A 14,357-nucleotide genomic window follows, 5' to 3' on the forward strand; every position below is an offset into this window, starting at 1 on the left:
TACCACAGCCCTTCCCTGAGAATTGTCTCTACCACAGCCCTTCCCTGCCTGCTCCTCATTTGGCCCCAGGGACTTTCCCCATGAATTCTACTCCATCCATCTATAGAGTCCTGGAAAGAATCACATCCATGAAAACCACTTAAGGTCACACTCCACTTGTCTCTTCTATTTGGTGCAAGAAACAGGCAGGGAAGAGGACACTCAGGCTCCTTCTATTTCTTTTTTTACCCTTTACCACAAAACTCTCTATTGCCCAAACTATGACTAGCAAGCCAGACATTTCCTTGTAAGCAACCCCAACTCCTTGGCTCCCACTGGACTTTTGTAAGAATCTAGGGGCCTAAGGAGCCCAGGGTGGAATTTTCTGGATTTGAAAGGAAGTTGGAATCGCAGCCCCTGGGGAGTTGTGTCTATCACTGTGATGACATGTCCAGAGCACAGGGACAGAAGGGTTTATGGGCTATTAGAAAATAGGAAAAAAACAAGCCAGATAACTATTCAGTTAGAAGTTAATTCCTGATGCTCCTAACCACTCCATCCTATGGCCTTTCCATGGGAGAGAATGATGGATCCTGTACAACATAATCAACAAGCACAGTTTCAGTGAGACATCTGATGCTTGGTCTTTTGGTCTGGTCCTAACAAGCATTAAGATGCTTGTGTGATTATAAACCTGGGACCATAAAGGAAACAGTGGAGAAGGTGTGCTGTCGCTGGTGTGTGCGTGTGTGCGCGCACGCGTGCATGTGTGGGCATGTATGTGTCATCCCCATTAACTAAGGAAACCTAACGGCAGTGTCAGCCTCAGTACAGGATACCTAGCTGCTGTTTCTGTTTCCTCCTGTCATGGACCTGATTCCCCCTTTTTCCCTGACCTTCTCGTCCACTTTTAACCTGCATTTCTCCTCCACCTCAAGGCAAATCCAAACCCCTCTCAACCACAGTTCTCACTCACTTCTTCTAGTCTCTGTCTTCTCGTTCATCACATTTTGGAGAGTAAAACAGCCCTTCCTCACTCCCTCCCTTGTCCCTCCTAAAGGGGGTCTGCTCTGTAGCCAACCAGCTCTACTTTTCAGAGAAACTGCCCTGTGGAGCCAGAATCCCTGTATTCGTTTCCGGTGTCTGCTGTACCTAAGTACCCAACCAGGTGGCTTAAAAACAACAGAAACTTATTGTCTCACAGTTCTGGAGGCTGGAATTCCAAAATCAAAGTGTCAGCAGAGCCATGCACTTAGCACCCTCCGAAGGCTCTATGGGAGATTCCTCCCTTGCCTCTTCCAGCTTCTGGTGATGGACATCAGTCCTCTGCATTCCTTGGCCGTGCCATGGGTCCTCTGCATTCCAGCTGCATCCCTCCAAGCTCTGCCTCTGTCATCACCTGCTGTTCTCCCTGCGTCTCTGTGTCTTCATGCAGCATCCTCCTCTCTGTATGTATCTGTGTCTAAATGTCCCTCTTCTTTTTTTTTCTTTTTGTGGTACACGGGCCTCTCACTTTGTGGCCTCTCCTGTTGCGGAGCACGGGCTCCGGACGTGCAGGCTCAGCGGCCATGGCTCACGGGCCCAGCCGCTCCGCGGCACGCAGGATCCTCCCGGACCGGGGTACGAACCCATGTCCCCTGCCTCAGCAGGCGGACTCTCAACCACTGCACCACCAGGGAAGCCCTGTCCCTCTTCTTATAAGGGCTCCAGTCATAATGGATTAGGGCTGACCCTAATGACCTCATCTTAACTCTACATCTTAACAAGATTATATCTGCAAAGACCCTATTTCCAAATAAGGTCACATTCACAGATACCAGGGTTTAGAACTTCAACAATTCAACCCTCACAGACCCCATATCCACCTCTGAGTTAAATTAAAAACAAACTAACAGAGACGCATCAGGATGCTGATTCAAGAGCAGAAGGCTATGCAGGCCCAGGCAGGAAGCCGGAAGTCTTTGGTCAGGGAATTCTAGGAAGTGCCCTAAGAGTGATCTAGAAAAGAAGGAGTCTAGGCTCTTGATGGGCACAGCCTCTCAACCCATAGACGCTGTACCCTGTAAGGATGAGTGCGAAAGGGAGAGGGTCTGCACAGGGCCCTCTAAAGAATGCCCACCCAAGGTACAGTCCTAGGAGGACTGCATCAGCATCACCTGGGAGCTCCTTAGACATGCAGAATCCCAGGTCCCACCCCAGACCAATTAAATCTGAATCTTTGGAAGTGAAGGGCGGGGTAGGTAGCAAGTATCTGGGTGTTCCCCAAGCTCTCCTATAATTCTTACGCATGCTAAAGCTTGAGAGCTGCTGCTTGGAAGCTTGGTTCCCAAGACAGAGTCCATCTTGTCCCTCTAAGGGTCTATGGGCATCTCTAACAGAAGATGCACATCCTCTGCTAGCCACTCAAGTGATGGGGATGTCATTATGTAAAAAGGCAGCCCAGTGCTTTGGTGAAAACATCTCTAGAGGCAAAATTGCATTTCTTGTGTTGAGCAAAAATCTGCATCCCTGTAATTTCTACCTCTTGGTTAATGTTATTCTCTGGAACTCCAAAAGAAATCCGTTCTTTTTTCCAAAAAGAACAGATTGAAGGTATTCAAAAATAGCTGTCATGTCCTCAATTTTTTCCTCCAAAGTTCACCTTTCTACACCCATGTTTTTTAATGTAGAGGAGGAAGGTGTGACGTAAGGAGTATATCAGGATTGAGTGCAGGGCATTGTTGAGTTTGTTTTTGGTGAAGACATTTGATTTGAAACCTTAAATGATATTAAAGCAGAATATGAGGTATTTATTTATTTTGGGCTGCATTGGGTCTTCATTGCTGCGGCAGGCTTTCTCTAGTTGTGGCGAGCGGGGGCTACTCTTCATTGCGGTGCGTGGGCTTCTCATTGCGGTGGCTTCTCTTGTGGAGCATGGACTATAGCCATGCGGGCTTCAGTAGTTGCAGCACGTGGGCTCAGTCGTTGCAACATGCAGACTGTAGGGTGCGCGGGCTTCAGTAGTTGTGGCGTGCAGGCTCAGTAGTTGTGGCTCGTGGGCTCTAGAGCACAGGCTCAGTAGTTGTGGTGCACAGGCTTATTTGCTCCGCAGCATGTGGGATCTTCCTGGACCAGGGATCGAACCCATGTCCCCTGCATTGGCAGGCGGATTCTTAACCACTGCGCCACAAGGGAAGTCCCAAGGTATTTCTTAAATGTTTATCAAAAAGGACCATATGTTAGAAATGACCTTCTTAGTTAGATGACAGAAGGGATAAGGATCCCAACTCTTTTTTCCCAGATCCCTGCTCACAGAGGCAAAAAAAATCTAAGACTTACTCAGCTACATACCTACAAAGATGAGAAATATTGGAGAGAAAAATGTGGGAGATTTTGAAATGGGAAGAAGGCATTACTGGCTATCTTTTATGTGGAGCATCAATGACCATCAGATTCCTTAAATGTGCATGCCTTTGTTTGTCTTTGATTAGGCTGTATACAACCCTGCAGAGACAGAAGTTAACTTGTAGAGAAGAGACAGTAATGCAAATAATTCTTGTCATAGAAATGCCACTTTTGTCCACTGGAATGCAGCTGATGTTACACTCTCTGCATATTGCCCCATTCTGCTCTTTACATTATAAATTCGTTTCCCAAATTCCTTAGCAGTCCATATATATGTGATATATTTGAAAAAGAGGTTAAAATACCTTCCTGGTTCCTTCATTGATTAATGAGTTAAATAAATCTTAGACACTTGTTTATTTTTTATTTGGATGAAAGCCACAATTGTACCTTATTTTGAAAATTATCCTTTAGCAATGGTTTTCCTTATAATCACTCATCTCTCCATCCATCTTTTGGCTTTTTTAATTGCTCACATTTTGTAGATATAGAAGTACCTAAAATTCCAATACTATTATTCTTATTGAAAGGGGACCACTTCCAGGGCCCAAGAGTGGGCTGTCGTCTAAAACTCAGAAATCAGTTATCTGAGGAGACACACGTACTGACAAAGCAACAGACTTTATTGGGAAGGGGCACCTGGGCAGAGAACAGGAGGATAAAGGAACCCAGGAGCACTGCTCTGTCACGTGGCTCGCAGCCTCAAGTTTTATGGTAATGGGGCTAGCTTTCTGGGTTGTCTCTGGCCAATAATCTTGCTTGTGGGGCTTCCCTGGTGGCGCAGTGGTTGGGAGTCGGCCTGCCGATGCAGAGGACACGGGTTCGTGCCCCGGTCCGGGAAGATCCCACATGCCACGGAGCGGCTGGGCGCATAAGCCATGGCCGCTGAGCCTGCGCGTCCGGAGCCTGTGCTCCGCAACGGGAGAGGCCACAGCAGCGAGAGGCCCGCGTACCGCAAAAAAAAAAAAAGAAAGAAAGAAAGAAAAAATCTTGCTTGTGCACACGTTTGGTCCAATTCCTGGAGGCACGCACATCTCTCAGTCAAGATGGTTTCCAGTGCGAGGGTTTCTGGGAGGTTGGCAGGACATATTATGGGCTGGCAACCCCCCCCTCCTTTGGGCCCCTCCCGAATTCTTCCAGCTGGCTGTAGCTTGTCAGTTCTTTGTTCCTTATCGGGACCTCCTGTTGTGAGATAACTAATGCAAGCAGTCATTATACTGCGTGGCCAGGGCAGGTGGTTTCAGTCAATGGTTCCCTAGTATTATCAGCTGGAACTGGGCTGCCCGAGCTCAAAATCCAGAACCTTAGTCAAATTACTTGACTTCTCTGTGCCTCAGTTTCCTCACAAGGTTTTGTGATGAATAAATGAGTTACATAAATAAAGTATTTAGAAAAGGTGTGTGGAACATAGAAAAAAAAGCCTGTTACTTTTTTCTCCTTCAGGCTGCAAGGAGAAAGAGAATTTGTCTCTCACTCTGGACCTGCTGCTTCTTATGGGTCCTAAAACCATGGCCAGCTCCTCTGTTTTTTCTGTGAATGAAGACCAATTTCTAATTGAGGACCCTTTTGGTATCACTACTTTCTAATTTTCTCCTCTGTCAGGGTATTAATATCAAGTAAGGATTTATATCACAGTTTTTATCTGAGGGAACTCAATCTTTTTTTTAACAGAATGAATTTATCAAATCACTACTCACCCTTATAATAGCCCTTCAGATGGATCAGATGCCTTTACTACCTTTACTTATTCTGAACATCCCATTGTAGCAGCTGCCAGGAGCCTGCACTCACCTGGGCAGAAACATCAGTCACCCTAGTAAAAGCGGAAAAACGCTGCTGTCTTTTAGGTGTAAGATTAGGGAACCCACCTGAATTGTCCTGTTGGGGGAACAAGGAAAAGAAGTTTGTTTTAGCTTCCTTAATCTGTTTCTGAGCTATGGAACTCCTTCTCCAGAATTGAGCTCTTAGATTCAAGTCTCCAGCAAAGGCTGTTCCTGGAATAGTATTCCAAGTCTCCGGTCCCAGTTTTATCACTCAGGATGGGCTTGGCTTTGTTACTGTAACAAAAAAAAAACCCCAATCTCAGTGCCTTGAACAACAAAGGTCTATTTCTAGCTGATGCTACATGTCCAGCAGGTATTGATAGTGGTCTTGCTCTATGGCATCCTCCCAATCCAGGACCCGGGCTGACAGAAGTGCTACCATTTGGGGATTCTCCAGACTCCCAGCACAATGAAGAGAACATGGAAAATCGCAGAATGGCTCTTACATATTTTTGTCCCAAAGTGACCAAGATCACCTCTGCTAACCTTTCACGGCCATGCCTAATTTCAAGTGTGGGCCAGTGTGCCTCTCCCATGTGCTCAGAGTGGAGGGGAACAGGATATTAGACTTTGACGGACGTGGCGATGTTTACCACACCAGTTATGGCTCCTAAGCCTGGACTGCCTTACCGCTCTTGTCCGGATTTATTTGCTTCACTCACAGCATTTGGCACAGGATGTAATTTCGTTTCACTTGGCCTTGCTTCTAACCTGACAACAGCCCTGGTATTATCTGAAATCTGTGGGGACTGAGCCCCTCAACAGTACACATTTGCGTCTTCAAACTTCACGCGTTCTCTAGCAGGCGCCTTTGGTATTGTCGAGTGTAAGCTTGTTTTTCCTTCCAAGCTCTGCCTCACCCAGCCCCAACCTGGGTCTAATTGTAAAATGCATCTGCATGTTTTAAAGCTCGTTATGTAAATGTCTCAGAGTCCATATCCATCAACAGATAATTAAGGGACTACATACATATTTATGAGTTGGCTTAATACTGCTTTAATGAGGAGGTTTACTAGAAGTACCAAATCAAGGAGGCAAGAAGAGAAATGATGATAACAAAGAGGAGCACAAGTTTCATCAGTTTCTGGTAGTCCTGAGAGCCGTCAGAGCACTCGGCACCTCACATTTCCTATCTGCCCACCATAAATGGGAGGAAGAACCTGGGAAAGAAGTAGATAACGTCAGTCAACGCTTCTTTGAAAATAAGGCTGTACTTCTTTTTTCCTGAATAAAAGCTATTCGAGGGGCCAGAGTCTCATGTTTTCACCACCTGTAAAAGCAGTGTCACTGCGGGGACGTGGTCAGAGGCTTGACGTGGCAGCCCCCAGCTGATGCAAAACCTGCAGAGATGGAGCCACCACACTAGCTCAGGTGGCTTCTCTGTGCAAATTAGAAAGGAGAGGAGGAGAACCAATGGGAAACCCATGCCTCCCTCTGGCAGGCAAAGCCCTCCAGGTGCATGGCTTAGTGAGGAGACGGTGCTTTATGGAGAGACGTTAAGTGACCTTGCCCCAGGTAGATGAAGCCTAGTAGTGCCAGGACACACGTCTAGGTGAGCAGAGAGTGGGCTAGAGTTTAGGCTTTCCTTACCCTGCCAGCCAGGCTCCTTTGTACAGCGCATAATCCACACAACCACAGAGGCAGCCCTGTCTAGAAAACTCAGACAGAGCGACTCCCACCAAGAACTGGCCTGAGTTTATAGGAACAGAAGACCCTGCCCCACTTTACCTCCCAACTTGTCCCTTCAGTTTACCCAGTGGCAGCTCAACCCCACCTTTTGGGCCCCTCTATTGTCCCTCTCTTCTCTACCCACACACAGTCCATTGGTCAGGGCTCCGTCTGGTGGCTCCGCCAAGTCACAGAGGAAGCTGGGAATTGTAGTCTTGCTGGGTGACCAGGAGGACCAGGAAACGGGGTTTCTTGGCCACAGAGCATTGGCTCTGCCACCGTCCACCCATCTTTTCACTCTCTGTTCATCCATTTCCATTATGACCCTCACGCAGAAAGTACAGCCCTCGTCCTGAGTAAAGCACCCCAAAGGCCATCCAGTGAGCAACCAGCTCCAGGGGCCGATCTTGGTGACGCTGTGCAGTCCTCTTCACCAGGCCCAGATGTGGCTCCTGCAATCTGGTGACCAGGGAACTAGAAGGCAAGTCATCTGCCTGCACCACTCCCCACACGCTGGAGGAATAGGGACAGGAAGTTAAAACTCCCATTCAGTAAAGGGAAGGATGGAAGAAGGAGTCCTTGACCACAGCAGTTCTGAAGTTTCTTGACTTGATCTAATTCTGGTCTCTGGGAAACACTGCCTTGTCTGTCATCCTCCCTGGCATGTCTGAACTAGATGCTGACAAGCACGGTCTCCTTGGAGGCTCCCCAGCTTTGGGATCCTGATTCTTCCTGGAGTGAGTTTAGAGGCCTGAGATTGTTTTACAACCTCGACAATCAAAGAGTTTTTCTTTTCTTTTAAATTCAGGCTTGTGATTTCTCTGACAAATGTAGTAGCTCTTCTATTTGTGTTTAGTCAGCGTTATATGTCAGGGACCACATCCACATTCTTCCTAGACGTACTTCTCTAACCTGATTTATGTCTTTGCTTCCTTATACCTCCCAGTCTGTCTGTCTGTCTGTCTGTCTGTCTCTCCCTCTCTTTTAGTAAAAGGCACACATCACATCTTCCCACATTCCCACATTCCATTGGCCAGAATTCACATGTTCCATTTAATTGCAACAGAGCCGGGAAAATAGGGTGTCACTATGAGTCCAAAAGGAAACAAAAATGGGGTTTGAATCCATATCATTACTTCTTCCTCATCTGGCCTAGGAGGTAAGTTATCCTGATTGGTAGCCTCTATTCAAAGCACATATTTGGACTGAGAGAAGAGGGGTATTGTTTCTAGAAGAAAATAGGATTTGAAGTAGATAAACAGATTCCAACCTGGATAGAGCTCAAATATTTTGAAGGGCAGAAAGACCTAGCATGGAATCTTGACTTCAATATTTATGAGCCTTGGAGGTCTATAAGAGAGTTACAAGAACTTTCTGGGCCTCAGTTGCCTCATCTGTAGAATGGGGGTAATAACAGTACTTTCTTCATAGACTGTTGTAAACTTAGATAACGTTTGTCATGTACTTGGCACAACACGATGCAAGAGGAAACATCAGTATATGAGAGAGTAGAGGAGGGTACAAGCCTCAGTCTATGTATTCAGTTGTGTTAAGAAATATAACTTTATTTTCCTATATCTGAACCTAATGTCTATGTTAAATCCCCCTTTCCTTCTGATGATGGAAACTTCATCTCAGTCGATTCACAGCTTCTCCCTGGGTTCTGTGTAAGTTGCAGGGAGCTAATGTGGATTCAGAATGGCAGGGTGAGAGGGCAGCCATCCTTCTATGTTGTTGCTTGTCTGTGGTGGCATCCACTGAGATGACTTTGCATGTCATTTAGTCTTTGTTGTGTGTGAGTCAGAGCTGGGCCCTCCCTTCTTCCTAGCCACCAAGCATCTTCCGATCTGCCAACTCCCTTGTGTCATGTCTGGGTTACTCCACAGTGCACAGGATACACAGTATTGCCAACGACATCCTGGGACCCCAGAAACCTCTCTGAGTTTGCCTTGGACCTGTCTTGACTCACTGAACAAATATACCTTCTGCTTTCATGCCTTATTGGCTTAGGGACTTCTGGAGTCTTCCCATCCCCCAGCAATGAGGCTCACATCCATTCTGCTCTTGGTTCCCCAATCTTATCTGCAGAGTCCGTCATTCAGCCTCAGCCAACTTCCTGGGGAAATGTCCTAGCAGAATCTAAGGCGGAGCTGCCCAGTGCAGTGATCATTCAAATTTAAATTGGGTAAAATTAGCAACCCTAACCACATCTCAAGTGCTCCGTAGCCGTGCGTGGCTGGTGGCTACCACAGTGTTTGTTATAGAGCACTTCCATCGTCCCGGAAAGTTCTGTTGACAACACTGCTCTAGGATCTCTTCCTTGTCTGGTCCTACCGCCATCCCCCGCCATCTCAGAATCTGTATCTGGCCTGGGGTGGAAGCCTTGCTCCTACATGATCCTACAATCTCACACCATCCTGTTTCATATCTAGGTCTAGGCTTTGAAACTCAGAAGCCAAGAACTGACTCTTTTGTTCTCTGTGTGCTACTGCATCATCTCTTCCCTGAGGCGCAGAGGATGGGATGCCTATATTACCGACAGAGTGAGCAACTGGTCCAGTTTGCCGGGACTGAAGGGATTCCTGGGACATGAGACTTTTGGTTTGCAAACCAGGAAAGTCCCAGGCGATCCAGGACAAGTTGGTCACCTCGGTTACAAAGAACCACAAGTTACCAAGGAATGCGGAAAAAAATACCAGTCTTTATAACTCACAGTTACTTCAGCTCTGTAGCTAATATTAATCTGATGAAGATTTCACTTTACCCTTCAAAGTTAGATTTGGATATTAAATTTCTTCTTCTCTTTCTACAAGCTTTCCTGCCTCCCTCCCTCCCTAGCCCTGTCACTTGCACGGATTTCATTGGTTCCACCTGGTATTTATTAGATGTACGTCTTCAGATCACCTTTCCCCTTGCCCACCTCCCTAGGGTAACTGTTTGAATATCTGATAGTTTGCCCTTTCTGGAAAACTATTGATCCTGAGGTCGTAGGAAGGAGTGAGCCACATAAAAGACTTCTATAAGGCAGACAGAAAGAGCCAGCTCCAAAGAACCCCTTTGGGCATTAAAGTAAGACCTTCAGTGGATTGTTAATAGCTACCTTTTGGCTCATTTCTAACTCACATAGTGACAGTTTCAAACACAGAAGCTATTACAGAGCTCAGGTCTAAGAGAAGAGACTGCCGTGAACTGCTGTCACTCGCCTTGTCCCTCTCCATCCTCTCTCTGACATTTTCCTGCCCTGGCTTATTAGTTTGTGTGAACTGTCTAAAAATACCTTGATAGCAGAAGCTCAGAGGGTTGAAGAAGGAAAAGGAGTCATTCAGTAAGACCGTGAATGTTCTTCTTTCACCCACTTCCTTCCCTTAGCAAGATTCAGACCTGAGGAGACTTAAGTTCTATCAGACACTCTGACCCATGAATGTGACTTGTGCTGTTCTCTGTTCCTGGAAAGTCTCTCTCCCTCCATTAACTTTAACCTGTAAGGTGCAGAAAATATGCATTTTTAACAAACACTCCAGATACTTCTTTAAAAAAAGATTTACTGGTATATAGGTCACATGCCATCCAATTCACCCATTCAAAGTATACAATTCAATGGCTTTTAGTATATGCAACCGTTACCACAATCAATTTTAAAAACTTTTATTATCCCCCCAGAAAACTCCAGATGCTTTGGTTATCACTCCTCAATTCCCACTCCTCTGTCTCAGCTGTAGGCGATCACTGATCTATTTCTGTTTCTATAGATTTACCCATGCTGGACATTTCATATAAATGAAATCCTGCAATACGTGGTCCTTTGTGACTGCCTTCTTTCACTTAACATAATGTTTTCAGTGTTCTTCCACGTTGAAGCATGCATCAGTACTTCGTTTCTTTTCATGCCTGAACAATATTCCATATTTTATTTTCCCATTCATCAGTTAAGGGATATTTGCGTTGTTCTACCACGTATAATATCGCCTGTTATAAATAATACTACTATGAAGACTTGGGTACAAGTTTTTGTGTGGACATATGTCTTCATTTCTCCTGGTTATATGTCTGGGGATGTAATTGCTAGGTCATGGGGGTAATTCTATGTCTAACTTTCTGAGGAACCGTCAGATTGTTTTCCTCAGTAGCCGTGCCATTTTACATTCTCACTAGCAGAGAATGAGGGTTCAGATTTCTCCTCATTCTCACCACATCCTTACCTGCCTTTCTAAATTCTAATCATCCTAGCGGGTGCGAAATGGTATCTCATTTTTGTTCTGATTTACATTTCCCTAACGGCTAACGCAGGTGCTTCTTGTACTCACTAAAGTTTGAGAACCTTTGATATACTGCCCCGTAGTATGTGATGGAGTTACCTGCTTTATGGTCCTTACTAGACAGTAAACTTGCAGAAGGCTACCTGGGTCCCCTTCAGTGTTTCCCCAGTGCCTGGCCCATTATAGATGCTCCATAAGTAAGAGCTAACTTCTGCTGAGGGCCCGCACTGTGTCAGGCGTAGGTGACACAAATTAATTCATTTAATCACAACAACCTTTGTGGTAGGATCTAGCATGACCGCCGTTTTACAGATGAAAAAATGGAGGCACAGGACACAGTTAAATAACTTGCCTGTATTTGATCCTTGTTGCATGATGCCAGACTGAATTGCCTCCTGCAGTAAATATCTCTTGAATAAAAGGATGAATTCCAAACTCTGAAAGAAGGAGGAGACGGCAGACTGAGAGGCAGGCTCACTCCGCTATCCATTCGCCTGAACAGCCTTCTTTCCGGAAGAACAGCACTAGGAATTTGAGGTGCCTTTTCCTCTAAGTGACATCATTACACTTCGCCAAACCCCAATTCCTAATGAAGGACATATAAAGTGGCACAGGCTTGGATTTTTTTAAGCCAGGTATATGCTAATCCTGAGTCCCAAGCCCATCAGGAAGTATCCGTGGTGGAGAATGGAAACAGAGACGCATTCTGGTGCAGACTTGGATTCTCGGGATGCGTTGGCAGTGAGGTTGAAAGGTAGGAAGACGTCTTTATAGCTTTGAGCTATTTCATATCAAATGTCTCCTTTTGAGAGTAGGCATGCTAAAGATCAGCTCCGAATAACCAACATGATTTTCCGCATCCTGTACAGGGTAAATCCTTCAACACATCCTACCAAGGGCAAATTAGAAAAAGGTGCTCCTTCAGTCCGAGCCAAGGTACATGGGTTAGTAAACTGAACATGGGCTGGATTTCAGCCCACACCAGCCCACTTGGCTGGGCACCTTTGTGCAGTGCCCAACCTGATCAACCATAAGTGGTCTGTAACTCTCTGTATAGTAAAGAGTCTAGCCCTGGTGAATGCGGGAATCTTGGCAATTAGGGAGCCACTAACCATAAATCAAATAACGGATTGATCAAAACCTCCTAGCTCTTTATAATCCAGGTGAAAGAAACAACTATAGGAGCCAGCAACAAATGATTGATAGAGCCTTTGACACAATGGGGTACAGAAGCCAACTAAACCCATGCAGACAGAATCCAAGCCAAAGCCATAACTCAAAGCCAACTCATTCACCTTGACTTCAGTACCTAATCCAGAAAGCCAGGGTGTCCTTGGAACCCTGAAAGATAGAATACAACACCAACGAAGAAATGAAGATCTGGAGCTCAGGACTGCAGGCAACCTGCTTGCCATGGAGCCAGACCAACTTCCAGAACACATCTTGCTTCTTAGGCAATTGACAGAGCCATCTATGACACAGGCTTTGTGAGGTGGCCGCACCAAGATTCTAGCCAGTAACCAACCAGCCACAACACCACGTATGCCTGCCTGGAAGCAACTCCAGGAAGCAGGCCATGGGGAATGGGAGTGGGTGAGAGGCTGTGCAAGGTGCTCAAGCATCTGTTATTTGTGTCTCTCCAAACGCTCAAGCCCACTGACACACAATTCCAAATGACATGGCATAGTTGTGGCTTGCCGAGGGACTGTGGTCACAGATGGAATAGCAGCGTTCAGAGAGAGAAAGAGAAAGACGGGCAGATTCCACATGGACAGAGAGGAAGAGCTATATGTTGTAGTGGGCAGTACACAAACAGACACATATCTAATAACAAGAATATTTATAATAAATAATAAAATTACTAATAATTTGCTAAAGCTGTGCTATGCCCTTTATTCATATTATCTCACCTGTATTTTAAGGCACATAACAGTCCTAAGAAGTGAGTATTATTTGTAAGCTTCTTATAAGTGAGGAAACTGAAGCACAGAGAGGGCAAAACCTTAAGCAAGATCATACAGCTTATAAGTAGTAGAGCCTGGATATGGAGCCCTGCAGTCTCACTCTAAAACCCAAGCTCTTAACTGCATCCTTATTTTGCTTTTCAAAGGACTATCTATTGGTATATATGAGGTCTCACCTATGGGTATATGAAGCCAAAATGGGTCTTTGAAGCCACTATCATACACACTGTGCATTTTATACATACATGCAAACACACATAAACACATATATTTTTTCAAGAAATATTTATTGTGTTCTGCCCTTTGATGTGTTTAATATTGCCAACAACTCTAGGTTGTTAGGAAGGAAACATGGTCCCTGCCTACGACAAATTGTTTCTAGAAATGGCTGCAATAGTGTCTTTCATCACTCATGTCTTTTGCAATGAGACTCTGTCAATCCTCTCATCAGTAGGTGGAGTCTATTTACCCTCACCTTGAATCTGGCTTGGTGGTGTGCCTTGCTTTGCTCAATAGAATACAGTAGAAGAGATATTCTGAGACACTAAAGTACAAAGTTTAAGAGCACTGGCAGCTTTCACTTTTCTTACATCTCAGCTGCCATGTAATCTGACTACCCTGAGACTGCCATGCTGTGAGGAAGCCCAAGCTAGCCATGTGAAGAGAGGGTGGCCACATGGAAGAGAACCAAGGCACCAGATATCTGGGTGGACTTCATGGACCTTTCAATCTATAGTCAGAGTTCTCCAGAGAAACAGAACCAACAGAAGGTAGGTAGGTAGGTACGTAGGTAGGTAGGTAGATAGATAGACAGGCAGACTAATCTAAGGAATGGGTTCACATGATTATGGAGGCTGGCAAGCCCAAAATCTGCAAGGTAAGCCAGCAGGGGAGACCCAGGGAAGAGCCAGTGTTGTGGTTCAAGTCTGAAGACCATCAGGCTGGAGACCAGGGTAGTACATATGTTTCAGTTCAAGTTCAAATGTCATCTAGTAGAGAATTCCTTCTTGCTTAGGGGAGGTCATTGTTTTGTTCTATTCAGACTGTCAGCTGATTGGATGAGGCCCACCCACATTATAGAGGGCAGTCTGCTTTACTCAAAATCCACTGATTTAAATGTTAATCTCATCCAAAAAACCTTTGTAGAAACATCAGAATAATGTTTGACCAAATATCTGGGCACCACAGTCCAGCCAAGTTGACACACAAAATTAATCACTGCATAGTCCAACCCAACCACCGGCATAATGCAGTCGAGTGAGCCCTACCTGACACCGCGTGGA

Source organism: Monodon monoceros, unplaced genomic scaffold (genome assembly GCF_005190385.1).
Source record: "Monodon monoceros isolate NGI ecotype Baffin Bay Population unplaced genomic scaffold, NGI_Narwhal_1 Super_Scaffold_6, whole genome shotgun sequence".
Lineage (NCBI taxonomy): Eukaryota > Metazoa > Chordata > Mammalia > Artiodactyla > Monodontidae > Monodon > Monodon monoceros.